Source organism: Polypterus senegalus, chromosome 2, assembly GCF_016835505.1.
Source record: "Polypterus senegalus isolate Bchr_013 chromosome 2, ASM1683550v1, whole genome shotgun sequence".
In the NCBI taxonomy this organism is placed as follows: Eukaryota; Metazoa; Chordata; class Cladistia; order Polypteriformes; family Polypteridae; genus Polypterus; species Polypterus senegalus.
The window spans coordinates 111,724,198-111,743,627 of NC_053155.1; the positions used below are offsets into that span (position 1 = coordinate 111,724,198).

The following is a 19,430-nucleotide window of genomic DNA, read 5'->3' on the forward strand; positions in this document are numbered from 1 at the left end:
GCCAATCTGCAGTCTGCGAGTAATCTGACATGCACCACTAAGGAAAACCAGCACCCAGAGAAAAAACACATAGGTATAAAAAGAACATACAAACTGTTACACAGGTATGTGTTATAGTCTTATAATTATTTTAAACTTTAGAGCACAAGACTGTTACATGGAAATAAATGGAGAATAGAAACATATATTATACTATATATATACAAGTATAAGTAAGAATATATAAACTATATATTGTAGATAATGTGATTTTAATTCTTCAATGGGACTGTACTTTGGCAGTTGTGTCTGTGGGTTTTTTGGGGTTGGGTTCTGATACGCCCCCTAGAGGTTACATTTATTAAGCAGGTTACATTTATTGATTCACCTTAATCATTCTCTTTTTATAATTAATGAAGCATACTTTGCTCTTTCATACTATTCTCTAAAATAAGTTATTCCACATTATTCTCTAAACTAACTCCATTTCATCTTGATGGTTGTCATGATTGCAGGATCACCGAATGCAATAAAATAGCTCTTAAAAACAGAAGCGAATGCACACTACACAATAGCTTGGAATTACTTCAAATCAGTTTCATACTTATGAGACGGTGACCATTGGAATATCCAATAATACGTGGCATCTCGCTGTGAAGGTACAGTACATTATAAACACATTCACTCCATTCCAAAACACAGCACTTGTAGTTACCACATGTCTATGTAATAAAACATTGCAACTTCATGATCAGCAGCTATGCACAGGATACTTGCTGCCCGGCTGGAGCATATTTTCCAATAATAAGTAAGAAAACTATAAGTAAACTGATATCTAGGAGAGCTTCTAATTCAGTTATGTCCAGTAAACACAGACAATGATATTAAATGCGGAAATTAAACCTGGAATATTACTAAATTATAAAGTTCTCCTGAGCTGTATATTGGTGAATGCGATAAAATTAACAACAGTTGGAAAACAAGTCTTGTCTAAATCTTCTTTGTATTTCCTGCTCTGTTCTACAATCATCAATTTACCAGCAATCCAGTCATCCATAAAATTGCTTAAAATATAGTCAGAGAAGCTCTTATCTGTTGCTCATATCCACAAATAATAACCTTTTTCAACCTTCTCAAATCTACACAGTATTTAACCTAGAGAAAGAGAGCTTTATACATACAAGTATTTGCAATGCATTTCAACATATTACAACCACATCTATTCCAGAGGCAATACTGGTTATACTCACTCAGAAAATCAAACAATTATATATAAAAACACTTCAAAGAATCTACACTTCAGTTACCCTAGGAAACTGACGGGAAATTAACCTTTCAATTATGATCTCGGAAAAAGAGTGGAACTCAGCCATACATTGCATGCACTCTAATTCTGCAATTGGCAATTTGATCACAAATATATCATTTAAAGTTGTTTCAAATGTACACAGGACAAGATCCAACTTATGAGCATTGCCAACTTGCTGTCTGTCCCAGGATTACTAGACCATATGTTTTTGGAATGCACTAAATTAAAATCAATTTGAAGAAAAATATTTATGTACTTCTTAGATAACCACAATGTCACAATCATTCCTAATTCAACAAAAGTTATATCCGATGTGTGTGGAGGTGATCACAACTCAGAATATCTCCTCTGCACATGTCCAAACCAACACAATTAGATTCAAATTAAAGTTAAGATTTTACTTATCATTTTACTCTACATTACATAATAACTATTAAATGAGTTAATGGTCTTAATTGCATATGATTGCATAGTACAATTGGCTGTACTGCACTGTAAAATTAATATTCAGCTTGTCCATGTAACCTATCAACTTCTATCCTCAAATAAGACTGCCATACATGCCAGAAAAAGGTCATAACACATATACAGTATGACTTGTGCCAATTCCAAAAAAACAACTTTGCCTATTCCTTTGAGAAAAACTAAATTAGTACAATTTTATATGTCTTTAAATAATGTGTGCACTTAAATACAACACAAGCACAGTGTTTGGTGAGTAAAGGCTAGGCAAATAAAAATAGGATTGAAACAATAATTTAACATACACTGTTTACTCATTACATATCTGGAAACAAAAAAGACAAATCAGTGTTTATTACAAAATCCCAGATTAGGCTTCATTTTATTCATGAGTAAAAAAAAGTATGTTCGATTTTAGATCAAATATTATCATTAAAACAGAGCAAATGTACGAGTATGGAAATCAGCTTGGATATTTAAATTAACAGGTGGACTGAAAGATTAAAGATAGATGACCGCAGTTCATAAAGATCATGGAGATAGCATGGTTTGGATAGCATGAGTAAGGATGAGAAATAAATTAATAAAATGAGTGTAGTTTGTAAGTGAAAGTGTAAACACTAGGTAAACAAAAATTCATATGAAATGACATTTGATTGGATTAGCACAACAGTTAATGGACAGCTACAATTTAAACATGCATTATAGTGAAAGTTTGTGTCCTTTCTCCTACCATCAATGTAGAAGATGTCATTCTGAATAACATGAGAAAAGATTAAAATTTCTGTAGACATCAAATGAGAATTAAATAGCATGCATAGGGACTTTGTGGCTATTCTGTAATGTACCTTGAGCATGGGAAAGGCACTCTCTATATAAAAAATGTATTATTATTACCACCCTGACTTTACAAATGCAATGTGATATTGTATTCATATATTCTTTATATACCCTGACTGTCAAATATGCAAGAAAGATTTACTTGTTTCATGAGAGACATATAGTAGTAGGATAATGTTTATCTAAATGTCTTTTAGGAACATTCTTATTAATTCAATTTACAAACAGACAAAAAGTTATGACTGATAATGAGCAAACCTTCTGCATGAACCACAAAGACAATTATGGATTAAGAAAAACTGTAAAATTTCCCGGTCAGAGTGTGGATCCAAAAGTTTTAAAACAATGCATTTAAAAAAGTTTCAGTACAGCCCATAAAAGAAAAGTATCAGAGTAACATTAACTCTAAATAGTGTAAACAAAATGACAGTTGTGGTGCAGTGGTAGTGCTGCTGCTTTGCAGTAAGGAGACTGTGGAAGATTGTGGGTTCGCTTCCCAGTTCCTCCCTGTGTGGACATAGATTTGAGTACTGAGAAAAGCGCTATATAAATGTAATGAATTATTATTAGAATACTCATTCTATTAAAAATCACATAAAGCCAACTAAGAAAAGGAGTGTGAGCAGTCTGAATAATATTTCTTAAAAAAATGTTAATAACAAATTTTTCCCCCAAAAAATATCAATGGCTAATGCATAAACATTCATAAATAACAGCTTATTTATTTCTTATTGCTTTATGTTATAGCCTGAAATTATAAATTTGTATTATTATATTCATATTATTAGGTTTTAATAAGTTACTTGCACTAACTAAATAGCTTGTTAGATCACGATATGTCTAAACATCGATAAGATAACATCTCGATCTGTGAAGAGGATTACTTGTGTTTTTGCTTTGTGAATTGTATTTATCACATTTTTTGACATCCATTACATACCCTACCTACCTGGAAAGGGCTCTCTCTCTCTCTGAATTACATTTCCCAAGATTTTTTCCATTTTTTTCCCTATTAGGGCTTTTTTTTTGGGTGAGTTTTTTTCTTGTCATCTTAGGGACTACAAAAATCAGGCCTTTAAAACCCATTGCAGAAATCCTTGTGTGATTTTGGGCTATACAAAAAAATAGGATATCTGCACTGAGAAAAAATATAATCTGATATAAATAAAAAAAAGCTAGTATATCGAAGTTTTTGAAGTGAATACCATTTTTTATTAGTATTTAAGTAAAGCCCAGCAAACACACTTGCAATTTTGAAACACTTAATCCCCTATCCAGATATACTCAGTATAAGTATAATGTACAGATTTCCTAAGATGTCCTGTCCAGAGCTACTGTCTTGTGTGTTGTGCATCTGGGGTAGGCTCAGGTCCCCACATTTCTGAACTACTTTAATTAGGATCAATAAATAATAGAATAATAATTCTGACATGATTTTTAGATATATTGTCTTTACAGGTGGAGTTAGAGACTTTTGAAAGGATTAATTTCATCTCTTTTTTTCAAACAAGTCAAAGAGTATTGACCTTCCCCACTAATATTCTAGAAAAATGTATTTATTTTTGAAAATTGCTGCTCAAAAGCATTGAGGGTGTTACAGTTGAGTTTGTACAATGCTTTTATACACAGGCTGTCACTTCATATAGCTCCCTAAAATACTGTACTGGAAAAATAGTTTAGAAAATAGGTGAACGGATGAATTAAAAATCCAGTTACTAGATACCACAGGGCCCTAAAAGGTTGCTCTACTGACCTATTAGCTGTAGAAATACAGGCTCAGAAGACCATTGTGCAACATTATTTGTTATATTATTCAATAAACTAACCAACCTGCCAATTAGAAATGGATTGGTTATATTTATAACCATTTGAGGGAAAAAGAACATGGGCAACATTTCAACTGGCAATGATTCAACAAGCTACCAGGTGCTTTATTAAATCACAACCAATGAAAAACAAATTAATCAAATGTCTCTCAAAATATATTCTGTCATTTACTTTGGTAAATACAATACTTATCAGCTTTGTTAAAAACTATATTATTTGTGGCTGTGTATAATGAATTTTTTTTCATAGCGGTTGAAGTGTTCAGAGAACTTAAGACTAGACCTCATTTACTTATAGGTTTGAATGTATCCCCTTTGTGTAAAGAAGATCTGATGGGTGAAATAAATAAATCCCTGTCAGAATATGAATTTCAGTAGTGAATCACATTAAATGATATAACTGAAACCAACTTATATATTGTGAATAAGGCGCTATATAGGCGCCTGACCCGGCACAGATTCACACTGAGGCACGTATAAATAGAACAGAAATCTTTTATTTTTCTTCACCTGTGGGGCACGTCTTCTCCATGAACCCCACAGGTATAACACTGTCCCAAAGTACCTTACTGTCAACACAACAATCTTACACTGGCACCACCACTCCTTTCAGACAACCTCGTCCTTTTCCTCCCAATTCTCCCTGAGTGGTGGTTGCTGGCTCCTTTAATGGCCCTCCCGGGAGTGCTCCTGGTGCTTGCTCACCTGTTCCCAATTGCACTCCCGTGTGGGGCCGATGATTAGACCAGCTGGGCTTAACGATCTCTGCCACGCCCTCTGGCGGCCATCCCAGGTCCCCACAGGGTTGAGGAGAACTCCACCTCCCACGAAACCCTGCGGGAAACTGAGGCATCATCATCAACCAGGGAGGCCGCCACCAAGCGTCCTGGGGGAGGTACTGAGGAGACCATGACTGCTCCCCCGGAACATAAGAAGAAGGGCCAGGCATGGGAAAGAGAAAATGTGGATGGAGGTTGTTTATTCCCCCAACACGTTAGATGGCAGAAGCCCCGGAATTCGGTGCACCGTAAGGTACCAGCAGGCCATGCAGGGATATGTAGTCCGGCAGAGTAGCCCTGCTGCGGTCTCAGGGTACCACGAGAGGGCACAGTAGGGAGACAAGCTCCCTATTATGGACTTCCATATGACCCCGAGGTGCTTCAATCTGGCAATCATCCTGGCACTGGAAGTACTCCCGGGTCCGTAATAAAAGGGACCACAGTCCCTTATTCAGGCGAGTCGGAGTTGGGGGGTAGAATGACAACACTAGACTGGAGGAGGGCAGCGTGGTGGTGACAGAGTTATTGAGAGGAGAAGGAAAACTGGTGGTTGTGCTTTTTGTAGCATAACAAAGCTATTTGTGGTTAATAACCTTTATTTGGACCCGGGACTGTGATTCTATGTTCATGTCGGGGTTTGGGCTTGCTGATGCAAAGGGGCTCGTCACAATAAGTTTTATGAAGGATCCTGACAGGATAAAATATTATGTGTTACTGTTTTAGAATGTCCAGGAAACTGAGTCAGTGAAGTCCTGGATAATTCGTCTCAAATTCTAGAACATATGAAGGTGCTCGAGGGAAAATATTACACATCATGTAAACTGAGAGCAAGGATCTCAGAATGGGTGCATTCATTCGCATATTTAGACATCCTGGTACATCCCAGTTATTTGAAATTCTTGTTTTCTCTTGGCAAAAAATGCAACTGACGAACATTTATCAACTGGTGTGCGAAGGACTTGAAATTTTTTTTGTTGTTGCATCATAGATTAATGCAGGGAGTTGTGCAAATGGCCAAATTTACAAGGAATGTGTGTTATCAGTTTTCAATCAAGGTGACACCTTGTCCTTGTTTTTACAGTAATCATATGTATTAGACTTCCCTCCCTTAGGTTCATTGGTTCCAGGCATGTCAGAGCATCCTCAAAAGCATAAAGTCTGGGAGTTGGTTTGGGAGAACCAAAAGTTGTCCTTTGAGGTGCTTGACATCGGTATTAAAAGAGGCCACTTTTAGTGAGGACTCATGAGAAAGTTAGTTCTCAAGAGAAACTGGCAAACTCTAGGCAAAGACATTTGGCCTTGAAAATCTTTCTTTGTTTTGACTTTCAATTATGATCAGCATTTTGGCTTTGGAGAAAGGTCTTACATCACCATTTGTAATAATTTTGAAAAATTATTTAAAAAAAAACATTTGCTTATATCTGCTGCACCTCAAACTAAATCCTGTCTGAATGGCCTTCATCTCCAGTATAATATGATAACATAATATGTTTCTTTTCTTGTTTTTGAATTAGTTTGCATGCTTTAATGCAAAAAGTTAAAATTTTGTTTTCTTGAGTTTGTAGTCAAAAGTCACATGATTTATCAAATTTATCTAAACATTCCAAACATTAGAAACTCTGAAATGTTCATAAATTCTAGATGTTTCTAAATGTGGTAAATTGAAAGAGTTTTTAAAGGTAAGGGTGTTAAAATGTGTGAAAATGTCTGAATGTTTCACTAGTCAAAGCTACCTGTGAATATGCTGCATAAGTTAATGCATTGATCACAAAATTAAGGCAATATTTAACATGTGTTTACAAAGCTTACAAAAAAACTGATCTAAATTACTTGCATTCATCACACATTCCATTCTACAAAATTACAATATTTTGGAATGACAGCATTGGCATTAACATGGAGTGTTTTGACTGATTAACAAGTCATTTTATGCATTAAATAACTGTGCCATTCAAAAAAGAAGCAAACTGTAGTATGCAATTACTGTATGTGTTTTGTGGCATACTGGGTAAGGGATGGAATATATCACCATTTTTATAAAGAGGTACATTTGGTAAGTTTCAGTGGAACACATTTACTGGGTAAGCCAATGGTCAGTGGCTAACTGCTTCAACATTTAAAAACAACCACATTGTAAATAAAAATGAACAATGTAAAATTATATTAGTATACATTGCATAGCTTAAATGTGAATCTATAAAATAATCTTTACAGAAAATACTTTTTATGCTGTTATTAGTGGAACATTAATGGATTTCTGTCCCAATAATTGTAACTGCTTTCACCATTACTACAGAAAAAACTCTTTATTTAATCTTACATTACTTAACTAATAAAAGATATAAATATGTTAACTTCCATCCATCCATCGATTTTCCAACCCACTGAATCCGAACACAGGGTCATGGGGGTCTGCTGGAGCCAATCCCAGCCAACACTGGGCACAAGGCAGGAACCAATCCTGGACACACACAAACACACCCACACACCAAGCACACACTAGGGCCAATTTAGAATCACAATCCACCTAACCTGCATGTCTTTGGACTGTGGGAGGAAACCGGAGCGCCCAGAGGAAACCCACGCAAACATGGGAAGAACATGCAAACTCCACGCAGGGAGGACCCGAGAAGCGAACCCGGGTCTCCTAACCCTAACCCTAACCACCATGCCGCCCATATGTTAACTTACATTTAATAATTGTAAGTAGTGAGGACAAAACTGTGTCATATGTTTACTGCCACACTGAGAAAAACACTTATAAATGCTTTATGTATATATATTTGCACAGGTTTTATGCAAAAGTCTTAGGCATTTGTAAAAAAATAACTTAAAGCATGAATGCTTCCAAAAATGATAACAATAATGTCATGAGTAGTTTTTTGTTTTTATTAATCAATATACTTCCTAGAAAGTGTAAAGTGCAGTAAACAATATATATTGTGGACTACCTGGAGGTGCACTGCCACCCTAACCCAACACAGACAGACATGAGACACAAGTTCAGGGCACACTTTTATTTCCTTTTTCCTTTTAGAAATCCTTTCCCCGTTTTCCATGTGTATAGGACATTTCCAACGCAAGCAACAGTTTCTTTCTTTCTTTCTTTCTTTCTTTCTTTCTTTCTTTCTTTCTTTCTTTCTTTCTCTGCCTCCACTCCTCCTGGCAAGCTTCGTCTTCCTCCACCCAACTCTGGCTCCTCAAATGGAGTGATTTATTTTACTCCAGGTGGCTCATTAGTATTACCTGGAATCACTCCCAGGTGTAGTGGAAGTCCATTATAAGGCTCTGCAGCACACCCTGGTGGCCCCCATAAACCCAACAGGGCTGTACCAAACTCCAAGTCCTGGAATACCCTGCAGGAATCCATTGTGCCACAGCCGCCAAGGAAAGCTGCCCTCAAGTGTCCCAAGGGAATGTATTGCCTGAGAGATGCTCTCTCCCTGCATCCTTCCATCCTGCTGGTATCCCGGCACGGTAAAGTCCGCGGCCAGCCATCACAATATATGTCTTTGTTGCTACTGTCTCTGCAAGTAATCCCAGACTGGCTTGATGATGTGGAGATCTATGCTCTATGGAGGTCATGCCACCTGTAGCAGGAGTCCTTGTTCTTCTTTTCAGTGTAGATAGGTTTTTATGATTTTGGCCATGAGTTATTGTCATGCTATAGAATAAAGATGAGACTGATCAGGTGCCTCCCGGATGGCATTCCATAACGGATACGAATCTGCCTAATTCTCAGCAGTGGGGGATGGTGGGAGCATGAATCTTGATCAGATCACCAAATCTGTTGGCAGGAATGTAGCTCCAAACCTGACTGCACCACAGTCCTTGTGTTTTTTGTGCATAGGTGAATTGTTAGGCTTTATTTTCACCTCAGTGAAATGGCTTTTAGATCACAGCTCTTCCATGAAGACCACTTCTGATATGACAGTAGATGGATGTACCAGATTCCCAGTGATTTTGCTGGTTCTGTGATGTTAGCAGTGCTGGACATCTTGGGTCAGTAGCAGTATACTAGCTGCAGACCAACAACAACCTACTTTGTACAGTCCTAAAAGGAGACAGTACTCAGGTCTAAGTGCTCTTGCGGTGAACAGTGGAACAAGATCAATACTAAATTTAACTAATTCAAAACTAGATGTGTTGCTTTTTTGTGTTTCTCCACAGTTTGCTCAGCTGACCATCTGATTGACTGTTAACGGCAACACACTAGCAATTAGTTTCTCACCCTCTCTCAATTAAAGACTTGCAATTGCACATGCCTCTGAATTTAAGGGGATAGAGTGCAAGGAAAAAGTACATCCTCATGTAAACTTAATAAAAAATAATTGCAATCATTAAGCCACATTACATCGAAATGAGAGTCCAAAAAGGCCATTAAATCTAAGAAAAGTATACTGAAATTAATGATGACAGAGATAAACTTTAGTTGGTTTGTATTTGAAGCGTAGTTGTGCCTCTGGAACTCATGGGTTGATTTAAGCTGCCATCAGGGTGACCTGGGTGTGTGCCCTGGCATGTGTGAGAAAAAAAGGAATGCAGTTGTTGTACTCAATTCACACTACCCTACCAAATTATTATAACCCCCATTTCAAAAGATACTATTTTAACTTACTTAATGTAAATATGTATTTACAACAGACTACTGCTACTGATTAATTCTGTCATACTTTTAAGACAGCCTATAGCACTCGTGAGATCACATATATTTACATTTTGCATGTTGATGTATTGCACATTAGGTAATATTATTCAACACAGTAGTTGAAACAGAACTTTAGGATTTTGAAATCATCCATGCCAAAATAATCCCAACCCTTAACACCATACTGGAAGGTCAGAATAACTTCAGATTTCATCTACTGTAACCTGTATATTATGCCCTAGAAATTAGCCATAGAAATAGGTCTGTTGTAGCTTAGGGTCATTAAATATCTTATGTCTTGCCCTCTCCCAATAGCAACAGTAATTTTCGATTTTAACTGTACTTTGCTCTCTTCCACAAAATACATGCAGTTACTCGTACAGGGTGAGGCAGAAAGGACGGACGTTTTTAAAAAAATCACAAAATTGTTAATTTTTTCTAACAAAAAAAATTATTGAAAGATTTGAGTTCATATTGAAATAGCATTTGACAATTTGTAGGGATGGAAATGCAGGTCTAAATGCAAAATACACCTTACCGAACGATTACTGAAGCCAAGTTCAGAAGAATGCTTCCGAGCAGATCAACTTGGACCGCGCAGCAGGGCTAGTCGTACGCTTTCCACATTTTCAGGGGTACGTGCCATTCGTGTAGCCCCCAGCGGTCATTTGTTCATTAGTGTACCTCATGTACGAAGTGATTTAACCCAACGTAGGATAGTGTTACGAGCGGGAACAGCTTTATTTCTGTGGATATTGAAATGGCAACGAAACTCATGCTGAACTGCGGTAATGGATTGATTGTTCTTGACAAAACAGTCGTACACAAAAATGCGGTGCTCTATCGTCCATGGCTCTATGGCTTCAACTAAAAAGAAAATAAAAAAATGCTAAGACTTCGCGAACCTAACGCCACCTACCGCACATCTGTCATTCCACCTGGTGGTGAGTTCTAGCCATTTCAAAGACGTCTGTCCTTTCTGCCTCACCCTGTACATTACGTATATCACCCCTCAATCTGTTGTACAAATGATCGGTGGCTTAAATTTCTGAGAGAAACCTCGGTGCATTTTATTTTTATATGTGATGGAAATATATGCATGTGACATACTAGATCCTGTAGGGGTCTTAATCTGTATGCTATAACTATATACCAGATCTGGGGAACATTCACAAACATACCTCCACAACATTCTGAGGGAATGGAAGCTAGCAGCATCTTTTAATGTGCACTTTGTAAACTCACAGCCGAGCAATTTCTTAATAGAGATACCAACTCTGTGTCTTTTTACTGTAGATTAATAAGAGTCAAATGTATGTTGATCCCATATTTTTCTTTTTCTTATATTATCCAATAAAAATATTCCATGCATCACTCGTCTTTTTCAGCGGGGTTGACTTATATATATTTCATTGACTATAACACTAAGCTTAAGTCCAAAAAATACATATTAAATATTGTTTTGACATTTTTAATGACATAGCTGTGCTTTTCATATCCATAACAGTCATTCTGATACATGTAGAATTATTTTGTAATATTACCTACCGCAGCAAGTCCGTTAAAAACCTGCTCATGAAGTTGTCTAAGTTAGTACACAACTTTGTTTCCCATCTCAAACTCCAAATCACTTGCTGGAACTGGTCTTAGTCTTAGTCTTGATCCATTGCTAGTCCATAGCTCTGAGGCACACTGCAACAGTGCTAATCCCTAAAGTTAGCATTGTTATTGTAAATATGTCCAGACCAGACCGACGCTGGAGTATCCCCAGCTCAGAGGACACCGACACTTGCCTTTTTGAAGGAAAGTAAGCTTGTTGTTTTTTTTGTTTGCTGCACTCAGCATTTCAATGGGCTTCCTTTTTCCAAAGGGAATTTTTAGAAGTCTAAAATACGTTCTTTTCTATTGACACTCTAACCCAGAAGATGAATATTTTTGAGAACTATCTAAAGTGCCTAAGACTTTACACAGTAATGTGTGCACATGTATTTATTACACATAAACACTACATACAGTATAAAATGTATATACATATGCTGAAAAACATTTATATGTCAGTTTTAAGATATTTTGGAAACATTAGGTGAAAATTAAAAGTTATGTTGGGCTGAATGGTCTGTTCTCATATAGTTTGATTTATTTATATTACATTCCCAAATTTTTATTCCAATTCAGGGTTGTGAGAGGCCAAAACCTATCTTGTCAGCATCTGGCACAAGCTAATATTTTAGTCCATTGCACGACCTGCTCCTTCATACAGCTACATTCATGGGCCAAATTACATAACATTCTAAAACCTAATTGATTTTGCATCTTGTTGTTAAGATCACAGGAGGTGCAGTCAAAACACCAAATTTACAGGGCTCCTGTGATATGTTTGCCATATCTTCGATTCTCTAACTCTACCCTGCTACTGTTCACTCACACACACTAATCAGTTTCCCTCTCCAGGTCCTTCCATTCCCCTTCAAAGCCACCTGTTCAAAATGTCATCTATAGACACTGGTTTGCAAAGCCTGCTCTGTGATGCATAGGCTTGTCTAGCTAACATTTTAACATTCTGACAAAATATTAAACCAATATGTCAATAACACATGGGACAAGGAACCATCAGGTGTATAGATCAGCCACGCATCTTTCATCTTTCTGTTTGTTTTAATTTTCCTCCTTAGTTGGACATCATACTATAGTAATTTTGCTAGGCTTGGCTATCACTACTATAATGATATTTCTCATTGACAGATGTCACGTACGTGCAAGTAGGAGGATGTTGTATGGACCAAGTTAAGGTAATTCCACGCCAGGCCAAGGGGTGGCAGGGTGCACTAAACCTCTCCTGTTATCTCTGCAGACCAGCCACGGGAAAACCTGTCCAACTCATCGCTGAAGATGTCACTTCTGGTTCTGGTGCCTAGGCTGACATTACTTTCGGCGTCTAGGCTGACGTCACTACTGGTTCTGGTGCCTATGACAACGTCAGAAGAAAGTCACTTCCAGTTCCCATACATCACTTCCGGTCTTTTCAGTTAAAACTGCCATCTTCTCAAACCTCAGTCAGTTCATGTCTGGACTGCATCAAAGACACTTCTGTCTTAAACACAACCCCACTGTAGCCAGCGATAATATACAGGTGGCGGCTGCCCCAAACCTTTTTAAGCATGTCCAATCTGATCTTTTCACACAGTACATCAAGGCACAGTTAACATTTCGAGGGCATCTAGTTTAAGAACCAAAGACCTGAATGTCTTCCATTTGCAGATGATGTTGTTCTCTAGGTATCATAAGACTATAATCTCCAGTGTGCATTAGAATGGTTTGGAGATAATTTTGACACTATTGGGATGAGAATTAACAGTTTCAAATCTGAGTTCATGGTCCTCCCCTATAAGGGGTTGTCTTGTCCATTACAGGTAAGGGGTAAGCAGCTTTCAAACAGAGCAGTGTGAAAGACTGCCGGCAGCTCAATCTGGCTGGGACATCCCAGAATGGGAAGAGTGGAGAAGGTCAGCTTTTCCTGGACACTGCCTCGCCAGGACGCTAGGTGGCAGCTACCCTGGATGGTAACTGTACCTCGGATTCCCTCTGGGTTTCATGGGACATGGAGTCCATTTTCTCAGCCCTGTTGGGTGCTGTGGGTGCTGCCAGGGGGAGCTTATAAAGGACCTGGGGACTACCACTTCTCCTACAACCCTCAAGTACTTCAGAGTCACGAGGACGGAAGCCCAAAATACTTCCGGGACTCTTAAGGACAGATGATGTGTCATTTGACCCAGAAGAAGAGAAGGAGCACTTCCGGGTGAAGGAATATATAAGGGACTGATCGAGACCCAGCAAGGAGAGCTGGAGTTGGAAGGGTGTGTGACGGAGGATTTGGATTATTGTGATTATTGATTATTGGATTGTTGTTAATTGTGGCGAGTGTGGTGCTTTGTGCACTGTATTTAAGAAAATAATTAAAAATTATTCTTGGTGCTTTTATGTGTCCTGGACATCTGTCTGTTGGGTTTCATGGGGCAACAGCGCCCGCAAGCGTCCACAGCAGTTTTAGTACCTTGAGGCCCTATCCAGAAATAAGGGAGGAGATGAATGTGAAATTGACCAACAAAGTTATACAATGGCAGCAAATTATTTGTTATACAAATGTTTGTCATTCCAGACCTCCGCATAGGGTAACATGGGCTGCAGCCCAGAAGGCTGTGGGCTAAAGGGGCCTAGAAATTAACCAAGATGTATAAAAAGATGCATTCTTTATTTTTCAAATATTCCTGTCTATAAAGTGGCTGATTGAGTCCTCTTAGACCTCTTTACCATTATCACAGAGATAACTCATCTACGAAACAGCGATGTCATTGAGTTTATGTGTCACTAGTGAACTATGGGTAGTGACTTTGGGTGACTGTTGAGCAGTATTTTCGACAGAAGAAGAGCTGAAAACAGGCTTTTGGAACAGAAAGCACATGAAAAAGAAAGTGATCTTTCCTTTTATCAGTGATGGCAAGAGACAGCATTATAGAGTCTAATTCTAGTGATTGCAAAGTATAGGAACGTATTGATTTGGCATAAATGATAAACTTTAAAGCCACCTCTGAATGTACAATTTTTTAAAGCTGTTGTTTACCGATCTCCAGAGCACAAGGCAGATTTATTATGTGCTGATAATCCCTGACAATGTACTGAAAAATGCTTTTTGGAAATAAAATTGCTGTCTACACTTGACATACATGACCATAATGTTGTTGTAGACAAATCACTCTCTGTGGGTGTGTGTACTCACACAGCAGCGGGGGGCTGGTGCAGTAATCGGGGTGAGATGCACCTGCACGTGAGTGTGAAGTATGTCTCAGTTGCTTCATCGGCTTCCTGCAGTGTGCGATTGAGATGCTGCACCCAAAGATGCAAATAAGAAAGAGCCGGCATGAGAATCGAGGAATAGAACAGAAATTGAGGGAAGCAAAAGAAAAAGAGAATTGCAGAAGGAGGTTAAAATATGGAGAGAGAAGGCAGGAGCAAAAGAGAGACAGTGCGGGTGGACAAGAAAGACAGAAGGCAGACAGCTCAGGGGCTGAAGAGGTCACTTCAGCTGAGTGATTAGGGAACTGGAGTGGTTCGGGTGCTGCTCGGTTGGAGCGACTGTGTAAGCCCGGGACAAAGGCAGCATGGCTGCAGGGGAATTGAAGGCAAGGTGAGGTATCCAGAGGGTGGTGCCATGGACTGTATGCATGTAAGCCTGGCAGCTGGAGTCAGAGGCTCAGGGATGGTGCCCTGCAGGAAGCCAGAGATGGCTACAGGGGCCTGAGACTGACTGAAAACGTCAGTTTTCAAATGGCTGCAAGTCCACCCTCCTCCTGCTAACAGTGGTGGTGAAGTGGTAGCTAAATCAATGGATAAAGTTGATTTACCAGTCAGCTTACATCCTTGGCCTCACCTATGGTTATAAGCTGTGAATGGTAACTAAAAGAATGAGATTGCAAGTACAAGCAGTTGAAATGAGCTTTCTGCACATCACTGAATATCTCACTTTTTCTGTAAGCCTGAAGAGCTTGGCAATATGAGAAGAACTTGTGGAAGTAGTGATGTGTTTCCTGATGAATAGGAGCCATTTGGGGTGGTTTGGGCATGTAGTTAAGATGCCACCAGACCCATCCACTGGGTGGAGTAGAAGACACTGACCCTTAAGAGAAGACTAAGAAGAGGAGGACTTGGGATCCGCTCAAGAGAATATTCCTCTTGACCGGCCTGGAAAAATCTCTGTATTCCTCAATAAGGGCTTCATAAACTTTCAGGGGGACCGAAGAACTTATCAAGCCAGCTAAGTGTGTTGCTATCATGAATGTTATTAGGAAACTTAGAATGGTGTAAGCTGTTTAATAGTAGTCTGTAACACAAAGATTCATTAATGAATGTGCTCTACTGCAGAAAAAAGATGGTAACATTTACAAAAATAAGGGACACAAATCTTATGTGGTCTACCACTAGGGAGACTATAAGATTAGTTCAATCATTTTCAGAGCATATAGCTCTGAAATCACAAAAAGGCTTTTGTGCAGACCGAGGCTCTACTGATGTGATATTCATTATGTGACAGCCACAGGGAATATTTTCTTTGCAACCGAGGATCTGTCACAGCCACATGATACTGTGAGCAAAGAATCTCTGTAAGACATTCTCAGAAAATGTTCTACCAAATTTTTCAGTTGCTTCCAGCAATTCCATACGGGGAAAATTCTCAGAGAATCATACAGGTTTGTGTGACTACACTGTTGCACAGAAAGTTATAAAAGGCTATGAATTCACAATTTCCAAGTGAATGGAATCATCTTTAATATCATTGGACTGCTGGTTAACAACAGTCTTGAATCAGAAGAAATCACAGAGCTGCTTTATGCTGATGGTGGAGCCTAGAAGCTTGTACTCTGAAGGCCCTCCAAGCCACCCTCACAACGGCTGTTATAGCATACAGAAAAATTGGCTTGAGAGAAAGTACATAGAAAACTAAGATCATCTGGTAGTAGAGCATGGCACCACCCTCCCACCTAACATATTTTTCAACAAAACACCACCAACAACTAGCTGAAGTAGAATTTCAAATTTTAACTTGCATGACTGACCAGCACAAGCACAGTACTCAAATTCAAATATCCTGACAGAATCATTTCTAATAAGTGCACAGCGTGCTTTGGAAGACTGAGGAAGTGAGCCTTTCCAAGTCACAATTGTAAACATAATACTGAATTGTGAGTTTACTTTGCAGCTGGCGTTGCTGTTTTTTTGTATAGTGGTGACACATTGGGCATTTAAAGCAATCACAATGTAGCACTGTGGTGCTAAAAAATACTACACTTCACTTGGTAATTAAATAAGTTCCACAATATGAATATTCAATAAATCAACACTAGTCAAATCAAATCTAGCTTGCTCCCCTAGCGGTTTGACAAGTTATCTATATATTTCAGTACTTGCAAGAAGCAACTATCTTGTTGTTCGTGGTTGAGTGGCATACAGGTACTATAGTATAATAGCTCAATTAAAACCATACTGAACGCATACTTCAAAACAGAGGAACCTGATGACTATTGCTTATTTTTGAATAATTGACCAATTGGAGGGAAGAAAAAATGCAACACCATGAAGTGAAAAATAAAGCTCAATTACAAGGTTTTACCTGTCCTTGTGTAATCAAATCTTTATACACTATATGGCTAAATTTTTGTAAGCACCTAACCACTTGAACTCATTGGAACTCCAATTCCAAAACCATATGCCCCACCTGACATGGCTATAGCTCTTCTGGAAAGGATTTACAAAAGATTTTGGAGTGTGTCTGTGGGAATTTGTGCCCATTCAGCCAAAGGAGCATTTGTGAGACCAGGTACTCATGCTGGAAGAGAAGACTTGGCTTGCAATTGTCATTCCAATTTATCCCAAATGTGTAGGATAGAGGTCAGGGCACAGGGTAGACCACTCAATTTCTTCCATACGAAACTTCTCAAATGACATCTTTATGGACTTGGCTTTGTGTACTGAGGCACAGTCATGTTGGAATAGAAAGGGGCCTTTCAAAACTTTTGTTGTTGCTTTTTCTTTACACCGTTCCAGCCAATGGTTGGCATTGGGCATAGTGGTCTTAGGCCAGTGTGCAGCTGCTGGGCCATTTCATGAAAGCCCAGATTCACAATTCTGGTACTTATGTTGCTTCCAGAGGCAGTTTAGAAGTCTGATGTGAGTGATACAACAGAGGATAGGTGATTGTTACTTGCTATGTGCATCAGCACTCGGTGGCCTTGGTTGGTGAGCTTGTATGGTCCTTCATTTTGTGGCTGAGCTGTTGTTTGTCCTAGACACTTCCACTTTACAATAACAGCAAATCTGACTGGAACAGATCTGGCAGAGCAGAAATTTCACATACTAAGGTGTGGGCAAAGGTAGCATCCTTTGATGATGCCATTTTAACTCTTTCAGGGCTGATGTCAACTTTTTTCAAAAGGAGGAGTTGACGATGGTAATTGACTGTAAACTGTGACAAAACCAACCGTTATGTTTCAGTTGGACTCTCATTTCTAGAAGGAAAGTTAGATTCATTGGTTCGACAGAGATTTCCTGTGCTCCCATGAGTAGCGAGGCATAAACAACAGCAAAAATGGCACTGACATCTGGCGAGAAAATAAAACAAATGCGTAAAGCAAAATACTCTGTGGACGATGTTTTGCCTATTATCTCTGACCTGGACTATGACTTGCCAGACTCAGATTTTGATACAAGTGATTGAAAACAAATGTGAGGTTCCAGCTTCAGCTGATTGGTCCCCAGCTAATCGTCATACGGACAATGTTCACCAGGGAGGACTGCCACTTAATGATAAGAGGTAGAAACAAGACTGCAATGCACTGTGACCGTGTCAAAGCCATGCAAAGACTGGCCACAAGCCTGCTACACATTCTTAGCAAACTGGCAGCCACTGCATGCGGCAACAGACATTTTATGTTGATGTCTCTGTGAAACCATTGCTATTCAGAAACTGTTTTTTTTTGGAAAAAATATCCAGGCCTCAAAGAGTTAAAATTAACTGAGCTCTTTAGTATGAGAGACCTTATTAAAGGTAGTTGTTTAGGTACGCTATGGGTAGCCACTTTACCCAAAAGATATTTGTGTTAGCCCTGTATAGACAAGCTCTACAGCTTTTCATATTTTCCTCAGTTTTTTTATTTGTACCTTTAGGCTCATAAAACCTGTACTGTTTTGTATGCCATTGTCTGGTTAAAAGATATCTTTTTATGTGTTTCTTTTTCTTTTTGCCTTTGGATTTATTGCAGTTCTGGGACCACTTGATAGCAAGCCCTAACTTCCACAAAATATGGTAACATTTCATAACTTCCTAAATTTAGCAAATACACTCATATACAATGAAGTAAAATTATGTTTGTTCACAGCCTCCTTAATGAAGAATATTCATTTAAGTTATAAGTGCGAGCAGAAACCGTTTTTTAAAAAAAAAGAACATTAAGCAACAATATACAGACTACCACTATGGCCATCACATAATGTATCAAACATCACTAGATTTAATTGCTACTTTTTTCATTTAATGTTTCCAGTGGATCATCAAGAGCATATTACATTGTTTTATTGGAATAATTTGATATAATATTAGAACATTAGAACACTCTAGACGAGAACAGGCCATTCAGCCCAACAAAACTCGCCAGTCCTATCCACTTATTTCTTCCAAGAAAACATCAAGTCGAGTTTTGAAAGTCCCTAACGTCTTACTGTCTACCACACTACTTGGTAGCTTATTTAATATGTTTACTAGGTTGTATATATTATTCTTGCACCAAAAAACATTATCATAGAAATTTTTCATTTTTTTTGTACTTTTAAGTTTTATTATCTTAGGGTGTAGCAGAACAAGATGCAGAGGACAGAATGATATGGAAGAAGACGATCCACTGTGGCAACCCCTAATGGGAGTAGCCAAAAGAAGAAGAAGAATTTTTAATATCTTAAGTATTACTTATTTTTATAGTCATATCAGTATGATCAGTGAATAAAAGAGTATAATACAAAAATAAAATCACCTAATGAACACA

The 19,430-nt window shown here is 38.3% G+C and overlaps 1 protein-coding gene across 31 annotated transcripts in view; it reads right to left on the reverse strand.

Annotated features, from left to right (window-relative positions):
• Window positions 1-19,430, reverse strand: part of dlg2 (discs, large homolog 2 (Drosophila)) — a 1,682,723-nt gene that overhangs the window by 102,450 nt on the left and 1,560,843 nt on the right. The window lies entirely within an intron of this gene.